The sequence below is a fragment of the Tauraco erythrolophus genome, chromosome 2 (assembly GCF_009769465.1).
Source record: "Tauraco erythrolophus isolate bTauEry1 chromosome 2, bTauEry1.pri, whole genome shotgun sequence".
NCBI lineage: Eukaryota > Metazoa > Chordata > Aves > Musophagiformes > Musophagidae > Tauraco > Tauraco erythrolophus.
The window spans coordinates 70295236-70319195 of NC_141466.1; the positions used below are offsets into that span (position 1 = coordinate 70295236).

General features: G+C 41.6%; 1 protein-coding gene across 1 annotated transcript in view; it reads right to left on the reverse strand.

Moving 5' to 3' along the window:
- MSRA (methionine sulfoxide reductase A) overlaps positions 1–23960 on the reverse strand; it is a 323230-nt gene that overhangs the window by 158788 nt on the left and 140482 nt on the right. The window lies entirely within an intron of this gene.

Sequence of the window (23960 nt, forward strand, 5' to 3'; positions counted from 1 at the left end):
TAGATATTGTTATGTCAAAATCTGCTCAATACTAAATCACTCATTCGCACATTAATTGATACTCAGCAAGCTCTGTACCCTAGACTTTAAGAAGGCAGACTTCGGCCTCTTCAAGGACCTGATGGGCAAAGTGCCATGGGAGGCGGCCCTGGAGGGACGAGGGGCCCAGGAAAGTTGGTCCACATTCAAGGAGCACCTCCTCCAAGCTCAGCAGAGGTGCATCCCGACAAAGAACAAGTCAGGCAAAAAGGCCAGGAGGCCTGCGTGGATGAGCAAGGAGCTCCTGGACCAACTGAAAATGAAGAGGTTAGCCTACAGAGGGTGGAAGCGGAGACAGATAGCCTGGGAGGAATACAGAGAAGCTGTGCGAGTGACCAGGGATCAGGTGAGGAAGGCTAAAGCCCTGAAGGAATTGAATTTGGCAAGGGATATAAAAAGCAATAAGAAATGCTTCTATAGGTATGTAGGGGACAAAAGGAAGTCCAAGGAGAATGTAGGCCCCCTCCGGAAGGATACTGGTGCTCTGGTCACCCGCGACATAGAGAAGGCTGAGGTACTCAATGAATTTTTTGCCTCAGTCTTCACTGATAAAGCCTCTTGTCTTACCACCCAAGCTGTGGAAAGAACTAGCAGGGACTGTGAGGATGAACCACCGCCCACTGTACTTGAAGACCAGGTTCGGGAACATCTGAGGAACTTGAAGGTGCACAAGTCCATGGGACCTGATGAGATCCATCCGCGGGTCCTGAAGGAACTGGCGGATGAAGTTGCCAAGCCACTGGCCATTGTATTTGAGAAGTCGTGGCGGTCTGGCGAGGTCCCCGATGACTGGAAGAGAGGGAACATAACCCCCATTTTTAAAAAGGGGAACAAGGAGGACCCGGGCAACTACAGGCCGGTCAGCCTCACCTCTGTGCCTGGCAAGGTCATGGAGCAGATTCTCCTGGGAACCATGCTAAGGCACATGGAGAGCAAGGAGGTGGTGGGTGACAGCCAACATGGCTTCACCAAAGGCAGATCGTGCCTGACCAACTTGGTGGCCTTTTACGATGGGGTGACAACATCGGTGGACAAGGGTCGACCAACGGATGTCATCTACCTGGACTTGTGCAAAGCTTTTGACACTGTCCCGCACGACATTCTTCTCTCTAAACTAGAGAGGCATGGGTTTGATGGATGGACCACTCGGTGGATAAGGAATTGGCTCAATGGCCGTACTCAGAGAGTAGTGGTCAACGGCTCGATGTCCATGTGGAGACCGGTCACGAGTGGCGTCCCTCAGGGGTCCGTGTTGGGCCCGGCCCTCTTCAACATCTTTGTCGGTGACGTGGACAGTGGCATGGAGTGCACCCTCAGCAAGTTCGCCGATGACACCAAGCTGTGTGGTGCCGTCGACACGCTGGAAGGGAGGGATGCCATCCAGAGGGACCTCGACAGGCTGGAGAGGTGGGCCCGTACCAACCTCATGAAGTTTAACCAGGCCAAGTGCAAGGTCCTACATCTGGGTCATGGCAATCCCAGGCACAAATACAGACTGGGCGGAGAATGGATCGTGAGCAGCCCTGAGGAGAAGGACTTGGGAGTACTGGTGGACGAGAAGCTCAATATGAGCCGGCAATGTGCTCTTGCGGCCCAGAAGGCCAACCGCGTCCTGGGCTGCATCAAGAGGAGCGTGGCCAGCAGGTCGAGGGAGGTGATTCTCCCCCTCTACTCTGCCCTCGTGAGACCTCACTTGGAGTATTGCGTCCAGTTCTGGAGTCCCCAACATAAGAAGGACATGGACCAGTTGGAGAGGGTCCAGAGGAGGGCCACGAAGATGATAAGAGGGCTGGAGCACCTTTCCTATGAGGACAGGCTGAAAGAGTTGGGGCTGTTCAGCCTGGAGAAGAGGAGGCTCCGGGGTGACCTTATAGCAGTCTTCCAGTACCTCAAGGGGGCCTACAAGAAAGATGGGGAGAGGCTGTTCAAGAGGGCCAGTTGTGATAGGACAAGGGGTAATGGTTTTAAAATAGAGGGAGGTAGATTCAGGTTGGATATTAGGAAAAAATTTTTTACCATGAGAGTTGTAGAACACTGGAACAGGTTGCCCAGAGAGGTGGTGGATGCTCCATCCCTGGAGACGTTCAAGGCCCGGTTGGATGAGGCCCTGAGCAACCTGATCTAGTTGGAGATATCCCTGTTCCTTGCAGGGGGGTTGGACTAGATGACCTTTGAAGGTCCCTTCCAGCCCTAACGATTCTATGATTCTATGATTCTATGATACAGTCCCCAGAAGAAGTAACATCTATAGCCAGCACGTGATGGTCAGATGTTTCCCCAAGATTATACATGGAGTAACTATACTGAGAAATCCATTCTGCATCAGAGCACAACCCAAATAAAGCTTTATTTTAATAATGCTTCTGAGCACTAACATATCATAGAGGACAAATCCTGTAAGGGTTCAAAGGCCCAGACAAGGAGAATTCTCATGCACATACAAAAAAGTTACTTAAAAGGCAATTGGGCTATTTGTACAGCATCATTTTTACTTTAGTTGATTAGCAAGCTGTCAAAACACAATAATTTGTATTAATGGAAAACAGTTATTTAATTTTCTGCTTTCAGGCATATGCAGCCTTTAAAGGTGGCAGTAATAATGGATTAAATGATATGCTAAAACAGGAGGAAAAATGTTTTGGTTTAACAATTCACGCATGCAGGTATTTGATGTTCAGACAAAATTTTGGTAGTCATTCACCCACATGGCCAATTATCAAAGGACAGCAGATTGTCAACAGGTGTAAATTAGCAAAACTCTCCTGGTAATAGGAATCAAGCACACGGTATGAAAGCCAGGGGGAAGGCACAAACAAGACTAACGTTCACAATTCTCTTCTGGCTTCCATAGTTAAGAGACGTTAGCTACAATTTGAAGGACTCTCTAAAGACGAAACATGTCATGTACACTCTAGTGTTGTTGCGCTTACCCCTGATTATGGGCAATGTATTTTCTATTTCAGTGATAACATACTTCCTTTTATTATTCCCTTAGTAAAACATTTGAAATAAAAGGCAGTAAAATATTAAATACATTCAGAAATCAATGATCCACGATGGCTTTTCTATTGATAACACTGCAGATATGATGGGTTAAAAAATCACAGAGATTTTCCTTCAAAGTACAACTAGAACAAAGCCATCCCTTCTATCAACTACAACGGCTCACAAGGGCATATTCTTTCTTTGAAACTTCAGAGATTAGCTTCAAATTAAAGTAACTTATTTTGACCAACTCCTGTCTCTGCAAAATACAGAAGTAATGACCCAGATTTCTCCTTCTAATTCAGGTGCTCAAGCAAGCTGCATAAATTAGGAGCCCAGCCTGCTCCTGGAGACCACAGAAAGAGTCAGGCATCTCCTGAGAACAATTCAGCCCACAGAAGATATAAATTGCTGGTGAAATTACAGTCCTTCTCCCTTGACTACAAAGATAGCTATGGTTATTAGACTTTGGTTCCTCAGCTAAATAAGGCTGGTTTCAAACTGCTGTAGGACCTCTCTTGAAATTCCCTCCTAGTTTTGCAGAAAGAACAATCTAGAATCCTCATTTGAGAGAAATTTTTCAGGCACTCACATATGACCTATCTCATGGTGATTTAAACTAGAGTATATTTCTGTACCTGACATCACGATTTTATCTCAGTTAAGTCTGGGAAGTTCTCTAGTAATTACTGTCAACTGATATAGGGTAAGACAGTTTTTACACATCATTCTGCCTGCGCTGCGCAGTACGAACAGCAGCTCCGGTCCCATCATTGACCAAATCAAGAGCATAACTAGAGAATATCAGCAACCCCTAATGCTCAGGTTGCCTTTCCATGTAAGTCACAGCACGTGTAAGTGGGACAGTGCATGACCATGTCTCTTCCAGACAGTCATGTCACAGATGAGAAGGAGCCTAAAGCAACAAGCTGGGAAGTGCTCCTTGGTCCATTGAGAAAACAGCCTTTGAACACATAGTTTAGACACAGCCTTTGAGTCTTTAATGAAAAAATTGCTCAGAAGTATATTTTTATCCATACTTCTGCATATGTATATGTCAAACTGTGTGAACACAGGTATGTCTGCATGTTCCTTTTAAAAATACCGCATGCGGATATCCTGTCAAAGTTCCTGTTGCAGTACATTTGAGCGACATGAAACATGTAGGCAATACTCATTAACAATACTTTAACACGGAGAGTATGCCAGTTCTTGACTCTTTTACACTGAACGGACATATGATAGCAAAGTTCAGAAGCAAACACAAGTATACACAGCTTGGGGCACACGGGCAAATTTCGGTTCAAATAAAATCCTTGAGCTTCATCATTCCTGTCTGCAGTTCTTTATTCCTCATCCTCAATGTTATAGGGATGAAATCTTGACATACTGCTTTATCCTTGAGGACATTTTGGAGGCATTAAAGAATTAGACTGTGATGAAGAATCTATTAGAAAAATGCATCTGATTTTGCTAAAGTCAATACAGAAGAGAAAACAACATTTTTAAAAATCACGACTGGGACAATTGTTTAATTATGTGCAAAGCCTTTTGTATATCAAGTCTATCACAGGTTCAAAAAAAAAAGTATTTCCATTCCATTGCAAGACAGTGAAAAGTTAGAAATACAGCTTTTCCATGGCCATCCAGTCTGCTCTAACAGACTTTTTTCCTTCTGATAATCATAATTTACTTTGTCAACAAAAGACAATGTTGTATTTAGATATGCAACCCTGAAAGAGGAAGGAGGCAGAATCCACTTAAATCTCAACTATCATAGAATCATAGAATGGGTTGGGTTGGAAAGGACCTTAAAGATCATCTAGTTTCAACCCCCCTGCCATGGGCAGGGACACTTTCCCCTAGATCAGGGGAATCTTAAATTTAGATATTTAACTACACACACAGGCACCTTTCAGTAGTTTTCTGCCTAAAATCTCATCCAGTTTTGCAGCAGGTGATGCCAAGACCCTTGCACAAAGGACTCCGTAGTCCATTTATCAAACTACCATTGGCTGGACAATCAGTTGAGGGGTGGTGAATGAGCTATTTCATCTATGCCAAGGAATAGCACAGACCCAAAATGTTTCCTACAGCATATTCCTAGGCCCACACATGAGTGCAAAGTAGTAAGCCAAAACTAAGAACACAACCCAAATTCAGCTTTAAGTTCAGATACAGGCTCAACTTCAAATACAAAGTAGAAATACACATTTTTTTACTATTTATTTCAAGAATTTTAATGCTCGGTAAATCCCTAATTGCACTGTCTGAAATTACTGATCATCAGGGTAGTGTTCACTGACTCTCCTTGATCAGTAACTATTATTTAGGATTCTCTCATTGATAGCCTTCCCTGACCTGTTAATTTAACCCAGCGACCCACACCTTCACCATGGTTTCTTTCTCTTTTTCTTCTCTGCAACCAGTTTATGCCCGAATTCATTCTGCCCTCCTTCCTCTGAGAGACAGACATTTTATTCTCTCGGTGAACTATTCTCATCATTTCTCAAGTACTCTGGCACCTTGCACAAACAATAAACCCTCACATCCACTAGAACAGATAAAATTGAAATCTTTGTCATAATAAAACAACCTGCTAGTAAAGGACATAATTTACAACAATACAATACTAAATTGCTTTCCACAGTATTAATACATTCAGCAGTTGATGTTTGTTATGCTGCTAAAGTGGTGCCACGTTCCACAGAGAAACTGTCACAAGCAGAGAAATATTAACAATAAAGTCCCACATAATATTCTGGAGTTAAGACACATCAGCTCATGCAATGCCTATTCTTCAGACCACTGCCTGCCTTAAGCCATATATAACATGAACAACAATTACTAAAATAGGGAAATAATCTCACTACAAGACTTCACATGCTTCTGTAGTAGAAAAAAGTTTACTTTCCCTAATTATTACTACTCTAGTAAGAAAACTGAAGAAACAAATAATTCAAATAACTAAATAAAACTCAGAGGGAAAAGAACAGTAAAAACCAGTAAGAACAGTAACATAAAAGAAAAAACAAAAACAGCAAAAAAAGGTATTATAATTAGAAAGTAGAAAACATGAATGTGATTTTAAACTACTCATTAAATAATTTGCATAATCCCCAGTACTGGTGAAGTGAGTGCAGCTTTAGAGCTAGAGAGAGAGCTTCTGGAGGCATTCCTAAGAGAAAGGAAAGAAAAAGGAAATACTGGGGAACATACTCAAGTTCTCAGAAAAAGTATTATTTGAACATAATGGGTATTGCAGAAGAGTGTTTAAGCATTGAAGATATTTGTCACTTTTAATTGCTAATTTGTAAAACAAAAACTATTCTTTTAGTGATGGGTTTTGACTGACTCCTAATTGGAATTTCAAAAGGCATTTAAAGATTTTTTGCTTTTGAACTTCAAAACCAAACAGATTCAAATGGCAATCTTTAAAGGCTCATTCGTCCCTATAAACAATGTTAATCATACAACTTGGGAATAAATGCAAGTACTCCTATTCCTTTCTAGCGTCCACATTCATTTTCTCAAAATATTCCCTTTATATATACATACATATATATCTTCTGAACAACTCTTTGTGCACAGCCTTACGCTCAGCCAAGAAATAACGTGTTTCCATAGGCAACCCAGATCATTTGCATATTTAAAAAAAATAGTTAGCATAAACTGAAGTATTTTTCTAAAAGAATGAAAGCAAAGTGCTACTGTGATAAGAGAGATAAGCATCCCCTTGTTAAAGATAATCTGTAATAATTCTGAAATACTCACAGAGCAGAATTGAACCCCAGCTGTTTACTTTTGAGTGAGATGAATAGCTTTGCAGATTCCGTTAACCATATTGACCAGGTCTCCATTGACTGTAACAGGAGCTCATACATTCAGGGATTAATTTATTTGCCTAAACGGAGACATCCAGGGTCATCTGAGATGCCTTAGGATATCCAAGACATCTATCTACACAAGGCTGACATCAATGACACAGGACGCAGGAGAGACACATGCCCTTCTTGAGAGGCATCCTGAGACCAGGCAAAATGCTTCTGGGCAGCTCAAACGGAACTGTTTGCATATTTTAAGGCAAGAGAAAGAAGCCCATAGCCCATACAGAGACATCACAAAAACCTGAAAGTCCCTGAATATGTAATCGAATCAAAATCCCAACATACACTGATTTGTGTCTGAAAGTTGCCTATTTCTCTTCCGCAACTATAAAAAGAGTCTACCATGACTGAGTTGTAGAAGTCTATGCTGTACCGTAAGCCAGATTAATTCTATGCAAAATCCCTAATTACAAAATTCGCAGCTTCTAATGTTAGATTCTTTATTTCGTGTACTGCCTGCAATAGCCATCACATAGAACCAAAAACCAGATTGGAAGACTTGTTTGAAAACTATTTCATGTTCAAGCTTTGTTCTCCACTCATACAAGAAACTACATGATCCTGCAAAGGTAACCTTTGCTTGTTTTCATTCTGATCTCATTCTCCAACGTTTGTTCCTATCACAACTTTGAATAATACTCAGTTCCCATGCAGGTTCCCTGATGTAAATTCCTATTTGTGATTCCTGGATATAAATCAGTGCAAGCAGTAAATTTGCATCAGAAGGACATTCCTGATCCAAACTAGAAGCTCACAAGATGCATCCATTCTGCACTAATTAAAGTCTATTAAGTTCTGAGCTCAATAGTTGCTAAAGGAGGCTGATGCTTCAAGGACTCAGCCTTCCATTTAGAGAAACTCACAGCAGGTGTATCATTTTCATATACTGGCTAATTTTCATATTTTCTCTAAAATACACATATATATACAGTATGTTCATTTATGGAGCATTTTTTTTTAATTTGTTTGTCCTTTACCTTCATGGTATATCTTTCTCCACTGGGCATCAGGTGCACACACAACCTGACTTCTGTCTGACCACCCAGCGACCTTTCGCTCCTGCCAGCTTTATTTACAAGCGTTCTCTTTCCCTTGCCCTCCCAGCAGCCCAACAGAATACCCAGAAGACTCTTTTTGTCATATCCTGAAGAACGAATGCATTATTTCATTGGCATGCCAAGTCTTTTCTGGCCCACCGCCTACAGTCCCTACACCCACACTTCAAGGCACTTTTCCATGCAGCAGATTAAGAAGCTGTTTCAATGCCAGGTTGATAGCAATGCTTCACTGCAGAAGATGAACTGTAAAGGATATGGATCCTGCTCCTCCTTCTGTTAACAGGATTTTAAAATGTATGATTCCATTAAGTAGGGGAAAACGTCAGTTTTATATATATACTCAGAAAAATAAAACGTTCTGGTACGCTGACAGAACAAAGAGCAACATGCCCTGGAAACCTCTTCCCTAACCCCAGATCAGAGTAAGTAGTGGGACATCTATCCAAAGCTCAGGAGCACACTAGTCAGAGGAGACCAGCTCTTGTGCCAGCTTATGTTCCAAAACCCTAGAAGTAATGACTCTGCCAGCTGCTCAAATGTTACAGTACCCAGCCAAAAGTAGCTGGGGGCACAGGCTGCTCCTATACATTGAAGCAGTAAAGGACAGCCAAAAGTACATCCCACCGGCCCACCTCAATGCATCTTGCTCTAGCCAGCATCTCTCCGGGAGCTGAAGACACAGCTGCCAGCATCCCCACTTCTCTTGGCCAGTATAGGACTTGGCCTGAATTTTGAATACGATTGATTTAGTTACCTCTATAAAATCTGGATAAGGAAATGCTCAGCTGCTTTGAACTGAATTTTTTTTTTTGTCCCCAACTGGAAGGAACAAATTGAACCTCAGCAAGTTATATACCTATATAATAATGCTCATTTCATACATGTCCGCCAAATACTGACTGTGATTGGCATTTTTCTCTTTAAAAAATTGTGTAGAGCAGTTGGTACAGCTGATTGTTTGAAGTCAGTCCAAGTACTGATATTTCTAAGTACTGAGCCAAAGAGATATTTACGCTGTGAGCTCTGAAACTGTGGGGACCATTAATTTTTAGTACTTCATAGGTTGAAGTGAGTACCTTGGCTTCACCATGAAAAGTCAGGATGAGATCTTGGTAGGCACCATCGTGTTCTGACTTCTCAAGAGAAGATGGGTAAGCAGGCAACAAGGAAGTCGTGATGGGACCCAGCAGACCTCCCACCTTGAACAACCAGGAGATCAGGATATCCTGGCAACCCAGAAGAACATCCAGCCTGTATCTAGTCTATACACAGTGGTTGTATGCTTGGTTACAATAATGTTTCTTGACTTTATATAACTCAATAGCACCAGACTTCCAGACAGTTAAATTTTTTTCTTTACAGGGAAATATGCCAGTCCCTTTGGCTTCACTGTGACTGCGGACACAAATCCAAAAGTAGAACTGGATCTCACAATCACATGGAAAGTGAGTGAATACAGCTTTGTTGAACACTTTCATGCTGCCCGTGCACTTACACAACAGTTAGTAAGGGCCTGAAAATCTAAACCGATCAAAGCCATGTGCTCATAGGCACCAAGATAAAAATACAGCATGAACTACCCCGGAGTCTTTGTTCGGAATTTTTTCAAATTCTTGTTGAGAATCTGGAAAGAATTCTGGATTCAAATTGAAATGCAAGATCATCTTTTACATAACACTGTAATACTTAGAGCGCTTTGGTGAGCCATCTGGATTCATATAGCATTAATGTTATCAATCACGATCTAAAATAAAATTGTATTATTGACGTCTTTAGGGGTTGATGCAGCAACCACAGAATATTTGAGCAATCACAGAATATTTGAGATCACTGGAAAACAATCAACTAAGAAATGGTTGGGAGGAATATAAAAAAAAAAAATTGAAATGGAGAACAAGCTCAGCTGAAAGAAATAAAACTCCCGATGACAGATGGCATTAAGTGGATGATCTTCCTAGATAAGCGTTGGCTCTAATGCTACAACAGGGTTGATAAATATGTTGAACAGCTTGCCTGGGGCAAGTCAAACAAAGCCCTCGGCAAGAAATTTAAAATGCAGTTTGCCTAACAGAGCAACTAAAGAGGAATTTCTTGGCTCACCATTTTGCCAAGATGTGTTCTGTTCACGCTGCATGAATTCCCAGAGAAACTGTTGGGTTTGCTTCTTTTTCCATAGGAGAAGCAGAAGCCTCCTGTTCATTCAAATTAACAAATGCCCAGGCAATTCATTTATGCCTGTACAGTAGCTGCTGACATTGGAAGAGTGTGTTGGGCACATGTTTGTGTATGTATGTATGTTTGTATAAAATCTGCACAACAGATTAGAATTATTGTAAGAGGAAAAGCAGACTATCATAATAGAAAAGGAATATTTTACTGTCAAGAGAAAAACTGCCATGTTTTCAGCACAAAAAATATGCATAACATGTCATAAGTATAAGTATGACTTTTGAAAAACCCTATAAGACAACATCACTCAAACTGGGAAAAGCAATAGTGAGATAGGTAGGAGAAAACTGTTCTTAAAATGTGCTTATTCGATCCATCATAAATGCATGTTACAAGTCTTAAATAACATCAAATCAACAGTACTGAAATAAATCTGAAGCCAATATCAAGAACGTTAATAAGGCACAAACTACAGTTGCCCTAAACTTCACAGTTATAGTACGAGAGGTTTCAGATATTCTTATTTAAATGCAATTTTCACCTTAACCAGCAGAGAGCGGGGATATACACAAGTCAGTGTATCAAAATTCTTTCAAAGATGGCCTTATTCACTGCTTCAGTATTCTTTCCCCACTCAATGCCGGAACATTTAAACCAATTTTATCCTGAAAGTCAACAAAACTGTCCTCTGGTGAGTCCACATACTAAGAAAATGCCATTATCAAAATCCTTTGTTGGAAAACTTCTTGCCTCTTATTCCCAGAAACGGAAAGACAGGGCCCACTCAGAAAACCATTTATGCTGATCTGAATGGTTGTCATCACACTCTGGAAAGAGAACATGTAAAAGCAGCAGAGGCCAAACTTTGTGACCTTCGAGAGATGCACCAGAATATCCCTGTATGTGTGACACATACCTCCACCTGGGAGGTTGTTGCACAACTGTGCAACATAACCTCCACCTGTGAGCTGCACCTGAACTGTTCAGAAGTTCATCTTGGGTCTAAATAATTGGAACTGTGAACACTGTGAATTGCTCCTAAAAGTGAAAGGAGAAGAAACAGATCTTGTGAGAGAGAAGAAAGCCAACCACTTCTGTGGCTTTGCCTTTTTCTGCAGTCTTGGGGTACAGGCTTATTCCTAATCACTGATCTGCATCTATTTGTCCTGCATTAATCATAGAATCATAGAATGGTTAGGATTATCATGCTCAGCATTTTCTTAATTAGGAGAGAAAGGTTAAAAGGAGTTGGAAGACGTGTTGGGTTCTTTAGGCCCCAACGTATACATACAATTAACGGGTTTTGCTTCCCAGCTCCCAAAAGGACACAAGTGTGGAAATATGTCATAGGAGGAAGCCTGACAGCAGACATTTGGATATGGGGAACCATGTTTTCTGCCTCCTCTATGTCGTGGTTTTTGGACTGAGGGTCGAGAGAAGAACCGAGAGGGAGCACCCACCAACCACGGTCCCGGGCAAAACATGACTCAGGCTTTCTTCTTAAAACAATTTATTAACAGTTACTTAACAAGAGACACAAGGGAACGAAACCGGTTGCTTGAGAGGAGGAAGAGAAAACAAGGCCAGATCTTAAACGCAACAACCTCCCCACCCCCTATTTCCTTTCCTTCCCGGCTCTACCTCCCGCCCCCCGCCCCAGCGGCGCAGGGGGACAGGGAATGGGGGAGTGCAGGTCAGTTCATCCATGATGTTACTGCTGCTCCTTTCTTAAAGGAGGAGGAGTCCTTACACCATTTTTCCCTTGCTTCGGTGGATCCCCTACTCATGAGGAAAAAAATGCCCAAACTTTTCCAGCGTAAGTCCTGCCCGCAGGATTGTAATCCTTCCCCATGGATTGCACCATTTACCAGTCTCTGCCTCTTAGGGAGCTGCTGCCACTCGCGTCGGCGTGGGTCGTCCCACGGACTCCAGATGCCCCCACGACCTCGTCGTACATCCCATGCCCATTATTAACAGTACCTCGTCGTGCATCCCCTACTCCACGACCTCTCCTGGGCTCAGGCATCTCTTCCCCGACGTGGGTTTCTCCACGGGCCACGAGTGGGTCTCTGCTCCGCCGAGTACATCTTGGCTGCAGGGGGGCCGCCTGCCATCTGCACACCGATTTGCAAGGGAAAACTTCAGCTCCAGTACCCCTCCTCCTGCTCTATCTTGACTGACCTGGTCGTTGTGGTTGTCTTCTCTTAGATCTTAATCCTCCCTGAGGGAGCTCGGCCCGGTGGGCACCCCGGGAGCGAGGCGCTTCCCGAGCCCCCCATGCGGCTCCCCCGGCGCCATCTTGAGCACGTGGCGCCGGCCCGGGCCCGAGCAGCCGCCCGGCTGGGAGCCGGGAGCGAGGGCAGCGCCCCCCTCCCCTCTCCTCGTTCCTGAGCCAAAGACCCTTTCCCGTTCCCTCAACTTAAATAGGGCAATTCGCAGAGGCGCCGATTTGGCTCAACCCCCCGAGGGGGATGGGACTCAGATCTGGTGCCACAGGGAGCAAATCCCCTCCCCTGCCACCAGAACAACACCCCCCCCCCCCCCCCCCCCTCCCCCCCCAAACTATCACACTCTAGAAAGCAAATACTTAAACAGTAATTCACATGTATTTAGCTTCTTTCATCTAAACCATTAAAGCATTTGGCACAAATCATTACGCCTCACATGAACCATAATTTATGAATTTTTATTTTAAGTACTCAAAACTGAGGTATGAGTGGTCCAAAAATGAAGTAAAGAATCCTTTCTGGAAAAATACTAAAGGATCCCCACTAACAGGTCTTTGTTTAAAATATGTCTTTTTCATGCTATGACTAATGGTGAACATAAACACCACTTGATAAAATGCTGTATTTTCCAACTTTTCCTTTCCACATTTTGGTAGGTTTGTATTCCTCAGTAAAACTTTTTCTAGATAAAATGTGGCAACTTCCATCTAATTTGTCTCCTGTCAGTGGAACATAGCTGCAGTACAGTAATGTGGAAAATAAGACAAAATAAAGAACTGCTTTCAAAAATACAGAAACTGTATCGGAACATTGTGATTGCTTTAACATGTGGAGCCAGGTACACCAAATGGAGATCTTGATATTTGTTAGGTCAAGGATAGAACCAGTCAAGATCAGGCATGGGACAAGAGAAATCAAAAGTGTTTAACAATAAAGAATTAATCCTAAAAAAATAGTTCAATTAGTCTAGAAGATTTCCATCTTACAAAAATTAATTTTGTTCTTTGATCGAGTTTTATTCATGAAATGGAAATAATTCTGTTAACTTGACATTGCATAGGTAGTTGATTCCATTATATTTAGACAGAGGTATTACTGGGAAAAACGAGGTATGAAGGAGGCTTCAGGAATTCAAGCCTGAATGTGGACTGTAAAAGATTTTCTCTCTGAGGCTTGTTTTCATCATTAGTGGTATTGCCACTTTCAAAACCACAGCATATAAAAGCCTTCATCACAGATTTGAATTACTTTGTGCTGAGTTCCGGGCACAAATGCAGAACAAAACAGCAACCTCCTCAAAAGTCTAGTTTTCTATTTACAGGCCATTCATATCAGCATGTTCCATGAACTTGAGAGAGAACTGTCACAAATTGTACAATTCAGGAATTGGAAACCAATAAGCACATGTTTTCTTTAATGTTTGGGGATTTGGGAATGCAACCGAGTGAATGCTCCTGGCTGGGAACAATTGGGCATCGTTTCCCATGAACAACTGAATGACATACAAAGCAATATTGCACCAAAAATGCATATGATCTGCAGAAAGGAAGTGCTATTCACAAAGCAAGAACAATCAGTCCTTAAGTGCAAAATATTTGGATTAAAATTGCATGACTTTCATGTCTAATTGATTAAAGAGGAGTCTTAGGAAGTATGGTAGAAGCCTTATGTTTCTTGCCCACAAAGATGATGAGTGAAGTGTCCCAAGGACACAGAGACAAATCTCAGGGTTTATGGTCAAATTCTGACTTCTTTAACTATTGATTCTTTTTAAATTCTCTTACAAAATAAGCTATTGGATCAGCCAATATGTGATGAGTACGAATAAAAGCATCAGAAGCTCTTTGCACACCTCTGAAGTGTCCAAAAATCTTCATCTGAATCAACACAGCAGAATGTCCAAGGATATAGTCAGTAAAGAATAAATTATGCCAGCTTGTGCATAGATAATTTCAGTCTAGCCACTTTTCTATTTCCTTTGAAAAAGGGAGTAGTTTCTTAATATATTACCTTTCAAAAGTCTGTTAGGGATAAAAAGAACCTCTAGTACAATAATATGTGAAAGAGATTGAGATAGAGCTACATGGTCCGATCATCAACCTGATTATTTGCTTCATTGCAAAGCATCACATCTTTAGTTCAGTCATTGATTTGAGGCTTTCAAATCATTTTGTGATCTTCCTTTGCTCTAAGCATTCCAACGCTTTGCAGAGATTCATTTTAGATCATCCTCGGTCATTTCACACACTTTAGTGCTCTGCTACTCAAGTAGAACTTGATGTACACATAAAATAAGAGATGTCATCAGGGCTATGTAATCCATTTGATTCTCTTGAAACAGTATCTTTCATATAAATTCATCTCTGCAATAATAGCGAAGCCTTACCCTCATCTCGTGAAAATCTCTGTAATCTCTCGGCAACCTTAGGGAGCTTGAAATATACAAAAGCAAAACAAAACATATTCTGCTATTAAAAAAGCAAAGCACCACAAACATTTGTTACCAGCAAAATGAGAATCACTTTTCAGGCTATGCTGCAGAAAATAATAACTTGTTTACAAAGTTTGTTTACTGCAAGGAATAGAAATCTTGCCTTTTCTTACCTTTCTTTTTGATAGCTATTGCTAAGTTAAATTAACTGTCATAGACGCATTCAGAAAAAGTAATCTCATATTATTTATTTCTTTATAACCTTAGATTTTAGACAACAATAGAAAGCTGCAGGCACCCTGACAATTATTTAAACTTACAATCTATAATTGCTCAGGAGTAAAAAATAATTACATTCAAATAACAAGCCAATTCAATAAGCAGCCCCATAGTCCTCCTTTCTCCAGCTCCACCAAAACATACCCTTAACCCTTTCCCAATAAAAGCCCCAAACTAATAAATGCCTTCTAAGTGTACCTAGAAGATGATTAAAATTAATCTATTTTGAACCACAGCTGTCCTTAATGGAAATAGAGAATTTCCAAGAGTTATTTTCTCATCTGTTAGTAGCCAATAAAATTATGGTCCGTTCTCACTTGCAAAATAGAATAACTCTTTCCTATCCACCCCTAAAAAGACAATTACTTCAGAAAATACCAGAGAAGATTGTTATAGAAAAAACTAATTTATATCCAGAGGAACAGACAGAGGCCAAATAGATATGTGGTTAGTCATTTACCATTTACGCAGCACTTGACGTGCCCTCATACGCCAAAAACATGGTATGTCACTGCTGAAAATAAAGTAACTCTAATAATGCTAAGGCAGAGTGACTGCACTGCATTGATAGCTCAGAAAGGAATTGCCACTACGCACAGTGCTGTCCATGACCTGCTCACAATCCAACCTCGTGGTTTTCTTAGACATCCTCTAAACTTCCTGTGCTCTCTGCTTTGGCAGAATATTAAGCTGAACGGCACCACAAGGCACACACCCTCTGGCTGTTTTCAGGGCTGTAGTAACATACTCTTGCTTAAATAAATAGCCTCTTTAACCTTGAAGCTGGGTTTTGGAAACAACCTTATAGCATGCTATAGACATAATCAGCTCTGGAGTCCCCAAAACAAGAAGGACATGGAGCTGTTGGAGCGGGTCCAGAGGAGGCCACCAAGATGATGCGAGGGTGGAAGCACCTCTGCTATGAAGACAGACTGAGAGAGTTGGAGTTGTTCAGCTGGGAGAAGAGAAGGCTCCGGGGAGACCTTCTAGCAGCCTGCAAGTACCTAAAGGGGCTACAAGAAAGCGGGAGAGGGGCTTTGGACAAGGGTGTGTAGTGATACGACAAGGGACAATGGCTTTAAACTGAAAGAGGGGAGATTTTGATGAGATCTAAGGAAGAAATTCTTCCCTCTGAGGGTGGTGAGGCACTCACACAGGTTGCCCAGAGAAGTTGTGGCTGCCCCATCCCTGGAAGTGTTCAAGGCCAGGTTGAACGAGGCTTTGGGCAACCTGGTGTAGTGGAAGGTGTCCCTGCCCATGGCAGGGGGGTTGGAACTGGATGACCTTCAAGGTCCCTTCCATCCCAAACTATTCTATGATTCTATGATAGTGCCACAGCAGCCATCTAAGGTGGAAATTCCCATCTTTATCATGATGTTGGATGTGGCCATTGTATAGCAATTCTTTGAACAAGTAAAGATACACATGTTTTTGTGTGCAGCAGAATTTTTCTCTTTCTTCCCAGGTTTGGAATCACCAATTATTAAAATCTTTTCAAAAGCAATGCAATATGTTTTACTTATGCCTACTGCATTTCAGAATAATGCAATAGTTGTAAGTGATACACAACAGACGAGCCTGAGATGCAACAGAGCGAACACTGAAGCGGGTAAAAAATTAGCTTACACAAACCAGAGATCCTTGTACGAATGTATTTTGAAGAACTGTAGGTACCCAACCAGGCTTGGATAACTCACGTACCACAGTCATAGAGACAGAGCTGTGCTGCCCCAGGGTGGAAGCAGTAAGAGGTCTCTCCATGCTATGCATAGGACATGCAGTTGGACATGCATCCAGAAAGAGCTGTTGCTTATTTTACAGCATCCACTGTGCTGTGCAGTCGATATGATATGATAGGCAATATACATATGATACATGTGATCTATGACATACAGTATATGACATAATAGGGAACATAGGATCATCAAATCATAGAATGGTTAGAGTTGGAAGGGACCTTCAAGATCACCTAGTTCCAAGCCCCCTGCCAGAGGCAGGGACACCGTCCGCTACACCAGGTTGCTCAAAGCCTCAGCCAACCTGTCCTTGAACACTTCTAAGGATGGGGCAGCCACAACTTCTCTGGACAACCTGTGCCAGTGTTTCACCACCCTCTGAGTGAAAAATTCCCTCCTTAGATCTAATCAAAATCTCCCCTCTTTCAGTTTAAAGCCATTGCCCCATGTCCTGTCACTACATGCCCTTGGAAAAAGTCCCTCTCCAGCCTTCTTGTAGGCCCCTTTAGGTACTGGAAGGCTGCTGGATGGTCTCCCTTGAGCCTTCTCTTCTCCAGACTGGACAACCCCAACTCTCTCAGCCTGTCTCCATAGCAGAGGTGCTCCAGCCCTCGCATCATCTTCGTGGCCCTCTTCTGGACCTGCTCCAGCAGCTCCATGTCCTTCTTGTGTTGGGGACCCCAGAGCTGAACGCAGCACTGCAGGTGGGGTCTCACGAGAGCAGAGCAGATGGGCAGAATCCTCTCCCTCGACCTGCTGCCCACGCTGCTTTGGATGCAGCCCAGGACACGGTTATCTCTTTTTCACACTGAATAGTCCTAGTGTAGTCTGTTGTTCCTTGTACAGAAGATGCTTCATACTTCTGATCACCTTTTTGCTCCCCTGAAACTTTTTCAGTTTTGCTAGATCTCTTTTGACCCAGGTGGTGCAGAAATGCATACAGTATTCACAACATGGAAAAATCACGCGTTTATACACTGGCATAACGATGATTTCTGTTCTCTTTTCCCTTCCTATTCCACTTTCCAACGATAGGCATCGACAGGGAAAGGAATCGAATGCTTAGACATCAGCTAAAATCCATATATCACCCTCCTCCTAAAACTGTGTAAAAAGGGAGTTTGGGGGCAAAATATGACTGATGGAGTCATCAGCAAAGTGCCTTAGACTCACAGCAGGCTGCAGCCAGGGAGAACGCAATCGGTTGAGATCTGAAAGACTCTTATAGCCTCAGGTTCCAAACAACACAGCACTTCTGTAAGCTTCAGCACAGGCTCCAAAACATTTTGGATCCACACAGTATCTTCAGTTCTTGGGAAAATATTTGTATAGAGTCAATAAGTCTGTTAAAGCAACAAAACTGCCTCAAGGCTATGAACATCTTTGATTTACCCTTAGGTTTGGTCTACAGCATCCTAAAGCATAAATAATTGTAGTCTGGAACAAACAACTGGAGAGAACCAAGATTATTTTTTAAATTAGGTAGGTGGTAATATTTTAACCGAAGATTTTAAAAATTCAAGTATAAACATACGTTATAAAAATACACATTTTGACCCTGTCACATGCCCCAAGTAATTGGTGACCTATTCAAAAGTCCATTGACGAAAGCAAAAAGAAAGAGTATAGAAGATGTTTTATCAGCAAGAAGAAATCCGTATTAAAAGTCTCCAGTTATATGCAATCTTCTTTGTCTGAAGCTACACTACTAGAACAAGAAAAAGTCAGGAGTATTCATGAATTCTTCACAGATGCTCAATTCTCACACTACAGTCAGCTCCAGTTGGCTGAATATGTCTATACCACAGGTGGTTGATGGCCCGGCTTCATTTATTCATGCTACACTGCTGTTCCCTGTTTTCAGGACATACCATGGCAGGAGATCTCAGAAATTTAAGAAAAGCTAAAGCAGCTCTGAGGTGGGAAACATGGTCAACAACCTTGTTCTTCCATTTACCATGCAAAACACATTTCACCTATGGCACTAAGGCATAATCAATGTTGCGTGTATGTGTGCATATACATTTTCTCAATTTAGGGTTTTGTTTCAAATCAGTGTCAATCCATTAAGAGTGGTGCTTCTATAGTATAAGACCAAGGATGGGGGTTGCATGCACTGGGGCATGACGTGAGAGCGCATCAGGACATCTAAGGATACCAGGTATGCCAGGAGAATATTAGGGGATAGTACAGAGCAGAGGGAGTGAAATTTCACTCTGCTTCACAGCATGATTGGAAGAGGTGGTATCCAGGATGACCTATTCCCAGAAACACATGCAGGTTCCATCTCAAAGGGAACCAGTTGGTTCTTCTTCTCCAGAAGACAGTCTGGGAACAAAGTAGTATGCAGTTAGTAATGACATTAAAAAAAAAAAAATAGAAAGACCCAGGTGTGAATTTCTGTAGTAGACCAGAAATAACCACTGCAGCCAAGCAGCACACTACACAATAGTGCGAAGAGGGACCATGTGAGCTACCAAAAGTCTTTCTATATCTAAAAAACATGCTGAGATCTTTAATGTAGCAGCACAGTAAAATGATCTTGAGTTTATTGGTCCCCAGAAAGCAAAGCAGTTGATGATTTCTCTATCTGCCACAGGGCTAAACACCATCACACTTGACGAGTTGAGTATAACCATTTTGATGCTTAAACACTTATGTTTGCCCTCTCTTGGCTTGTCAGGCACATTCCACTGAATAACACTGAGTTACTCCCATCCTGCTGCGCAGTTGGACTGTATATTATTGTCAAGGTTTGTCTGGAGCCTTGGGTCGTATTGAGCTAGTATAAATTAAAAGACAAAAGATGGTGTTTGTAGCATATGAGACAGTGATATAGATGACAACAACATTCAACCACATCAGACTTGCCATCCCAGAAGAATGAGACAATAAAAAGCTGGATGACCATTAGCCTGAGTCTGCAGTGAGGCTCCATGTTATACACTTGGATACGCAGAAAGACACTTCGCCATTTCTGCAACTACGCGTCTTTACATAGTGTTCCTAATTACAAATACATTTCAGCATTTCACTCAAGTTACATCCTTTTGACTTGAATGCGTGACTGCTACTACATAATTCATAACATGATTCTCAATAATTTTCAGTCAAGGTTCAAGCAGAAATGTGTCACACTAGGATTATATTATTTATGAGCATAATGTTGGATTTAAGCCAATGACACACCAATAAATTTTATCTCAAAGCCTGACATATTGCATGCTGTTTTCTCTGGCTCACAAACAAATAACTACGGCTGTTTCAAAATTACTTACAGTTCAACTCAAATCAGAATTTTTTTGTGATTAGTTCACATCTTATCTGAAAAACTGATCATATTATTTCTTTCTTGTAGATGTTGAAGGGTATTTTTTCCTTCATTTCTAAAGTGTGTTCTGTGCAGAGAGCAAAGCCAGGTGGTATTCTAGAAGAAAAATCTGGAATAAAATGCTGTCTGGCCCTCTTAAAGGGTGCAGTTTTCACTCTCTTATAAAGACAAAAGACTGTGTGTCTCCCAGAAAAAAGCAGAGAGCCTATACTAGCCAGCATAGGTTGTCATTGAAAATGATCTAATAATATGGGCAAACCCCTAAATACAGGAGTAAATTATCTGGCATATAGCGGGACTTAAGGGATTCTGTGGGATATATCCTAGGAGCAATTCTTCTCAGCTAACCTCAGGCACTCCAAGTGGGGACCTCCAGGGTGTGCTTCAGCACGCAGGCTCCATTAACTACATTTAGATCTCTACAAATAGGTGTTCGCACGTGACAAAAGGTGCCCGAGCTCCCATGACAGTGGGGATCCAGCATTCAGTACTGATGCATAAATAAAGGCATCTGGTGTCATCTGAGATGTCTTATGCAGCAATTCTGCACAAGACTGGCATAAGAGGGCCACATATGACAAAAGGTAGACCCATGTCCTTGGAAGCTGGAGATCAAGGACAATTTCACATACGTGTTGTTACACTTACATTTAGAAGTCTTTATATGTGTATTGAATCCGTAAACAAAGGTATTTAATATCTTTTGGGATGTCCTAGATAAACCTGTCTGGCTTTCATCTCCTAGTTCAGAAGAGTATGGATCTCCTGTGAGACCTGTATCATCCCTGTCAGCCCACTGTGGACGTCTCAAATGCCCTAGGACACCTCAAATGGCACAAAACATTTGCAACACATTTATGCAAATGAACCAATTCCCTCTGGTCTAAGCTAGCTGTTTAGATAGCATTTGGCAGAACAAGGCACCTACAGAAGGTGATTTATTCCTTTCTGAGACAGCTGTTGTGAACTGACCTCCAAATGTGTTTTCTCTGACTAGGAAGAAATTCTTGAAGACCACTTTACATACCTAAAATCTGTTGAGATTAATTCCAGCCCAATGAGTTGAAAAGACCAATGAGATCAATATTCCAGTTGACTCCCCCAAGCTTCAGGTGCATTTCTAAGCAGGTATTTTAAAAGTAGCTGAAGATTTTTGTATCTTTGATTTTAAGCAAGAAACCTAATTGTGTATTTTCTGCGATGACCAATAACTTCATCAGGTGAGAAAAACTCCTGAAAATCAGGAAAATCACTCTAAATTATCCCAAACTGAATAAGCCAATAATAAGTAATCCATGTTTTTTAATATAAGACCCTATTCGCTTGGTCTCACATCCCCATTTCTAATATTGTCAGTCCATGACAGCAGTGTTGGAAAGATAAATCCATTAGAGTCTGTAAGATGCACTGACAATATTTTGTGAATGTCAGAATATGTCTAAAATTACCAAAACAACACAATATTATCCCTCAAAAAACCTCCTTATATATTTTTTCTCTGCTGTTGTAACTACTGGCAATTAGCATCACATTTTTCATGGCAGAACAGAAATAAATCATCACCGTTCTGTATGTTTTATGCTATGTCACCATGCTTTGTGCTTTATTAACAGGAATCAAAGGATAAATGCTGATGGTAAATGTGTATGTGTGTATATCATATATCCCAGCACATAAACACATATACACCCCTAATGCTGCACATATATCTCCCACAAAGCAGCATAAATCTCATGAGGGCAGCCTCTAGTCATTAACAGGATAATTTACTTCTATTTCAAACTTAAACCAACTCAGAATGATGCCGAGCATATGTTCATCCTAGTCACTGATATATCCCTATTTATCATTGGCAAGAAATTACTTCTCTGCAAGGCTTTTGCACTGCTAAAGTAATCTCGGTGCTCTTGCTGGCTTTTTGCATAGAAAATAAAAGGTACGTTAGAGACAATTCCTGCTGTTGGACATCACTGAGGCTTATCCCAAACCCTATGAAAATTAACTAGGTCTCTTCTACTCATTTCAGTGGGAAAGTCCCCAAAACATAATTAAATGGCTGTTTTTAAGGTGAAGGATGTTGATTGAAAAGCTGCAAACTGATTTACTTTTAAAAACCTCAGGATCTTCACTAACGTGCAATCACACTCTAAGTGGAAACCCACACAAAGCTAAATTCTTCGTTACCTCAAGAAAGCTAAATTAACATAAACAAGTCCCTGATGGAGAAGGACAGATATTGTGTTTGAAGGCCACATTACTTTTGTTTTCAGAAGCAAAAAGAAAGAGAGACGTGGATCCTTTGAAATGAAAGAATGTTATGAAGGGTTGTGCTGATCAAGGACAGCGTTCACTTTGCATTAGGGATATTTTATTGTCCCTTATTAGTGTTTATAAATGTCAGGAAATGTCCTTGGCAAAGACCAAGCAGACTGTAGCGTTTTGTATTTATCTGGGTCTGTCTCGCAGAGTGCTCTGCAAGTGGCCAGTTACACTACCATGAAGCTGATGCACAATGCCACCAAATCAGACCACCAGCATTCAATGCATAATGCCTACAATATGCTATAGGGCAAGAGAAATTAAATATTAAGAGTTTTATTTTTAAAAGGTCCCAGAATTATGTTTATTTCTGTGTTTATCACCTTATTTTACAACAGCTTAGGGGAATATTTTCAGTTCATGGCTTCCCTGGTTAGAACCTTAAATCCTAAACAGAGAATTTTCCCTGGCAATTACTTACAGCTGACAAAACCCCTGAAGTTTTGACCAGCAAACCAGAGCATCATATTTCAGGCAAGAGTACAAGGAAGAGGATGCTTAGGCACTGGTGGCAATAAGGATGAAGTAGGATGAGATAGCAGAGGCAGGGAACTGGGTTGTGTTTCAGTTCTCAGGAAGAGGCAACAAAAAGACACTGGCCATAAGTCAGTATCTGGAAGACAGAAAAAGAAAATAGAATCATAGAATCATAAAACAGTTTGGGATGAAAGGGACCTTAAAGATCATCTAGTTCCAACCCCTCTGCCATGCGCAGGGACACCTTCCACTACACCAGGTTGTTCAAAGCCTCATCCAATCTGGCCTTGAACATCTCCAGGGATGGGGCAGCCACAGCTTCTCTGGGCAACCTGTGTCAGTGCCTCACCACCCTCAGAGGGAAGAATTTCTTTCTTAGATCCAATTGAAATTTCCCCTCTTTCAGTTTAAATCCATTGCTCCTTGTCCTATCACTACATGCCCTTATAGAAGTCCTGTCTCGAGCTTTTTGTAGGTCCCCTTTAGGTACTTGAAGGCTGCTAGAAGGTCTCCCTGGAGCCTTCTCTTCTCCAAGGTGAACAACTCCAACTCTCTCAGCCTGTTTTCATAGCAGAGGTGCTCCAGCCCTTGGATCATCTTTGTGGCCCTCCTCTGGATCCACTTCAACAACTCCAAAATGGGAAATAAGGATATAGTTCTTTAATAAATATACTGCAAAGGTAAGAATAGGAACATGATTTGGTTTAGGGACAGAGCAGCCTCTCTTTAGGCAATCCTTTTTTGTTACACAATGTCTTCACGTGTTGATTTTCTCGTTGCAGAACTGCAGAAAGTTCAGTGTCCATTTTTACACCACCCTGTGAACACAGGACATTAACATTTCAGTGCTTTACAAACCCAGGCAGTTAGTAAACTTCCTTCGCTTTTCCAAGATGCTGAAAGAGAATTAGCATGAGAAACATGAATCCCTTCTGGAAGATATTCCCTCTGGCTCTCAATTCTTCAACAATGTGATCCTTGTAACATCTGGTAATACTGCTGTAGATGTTTCTCCTACAAT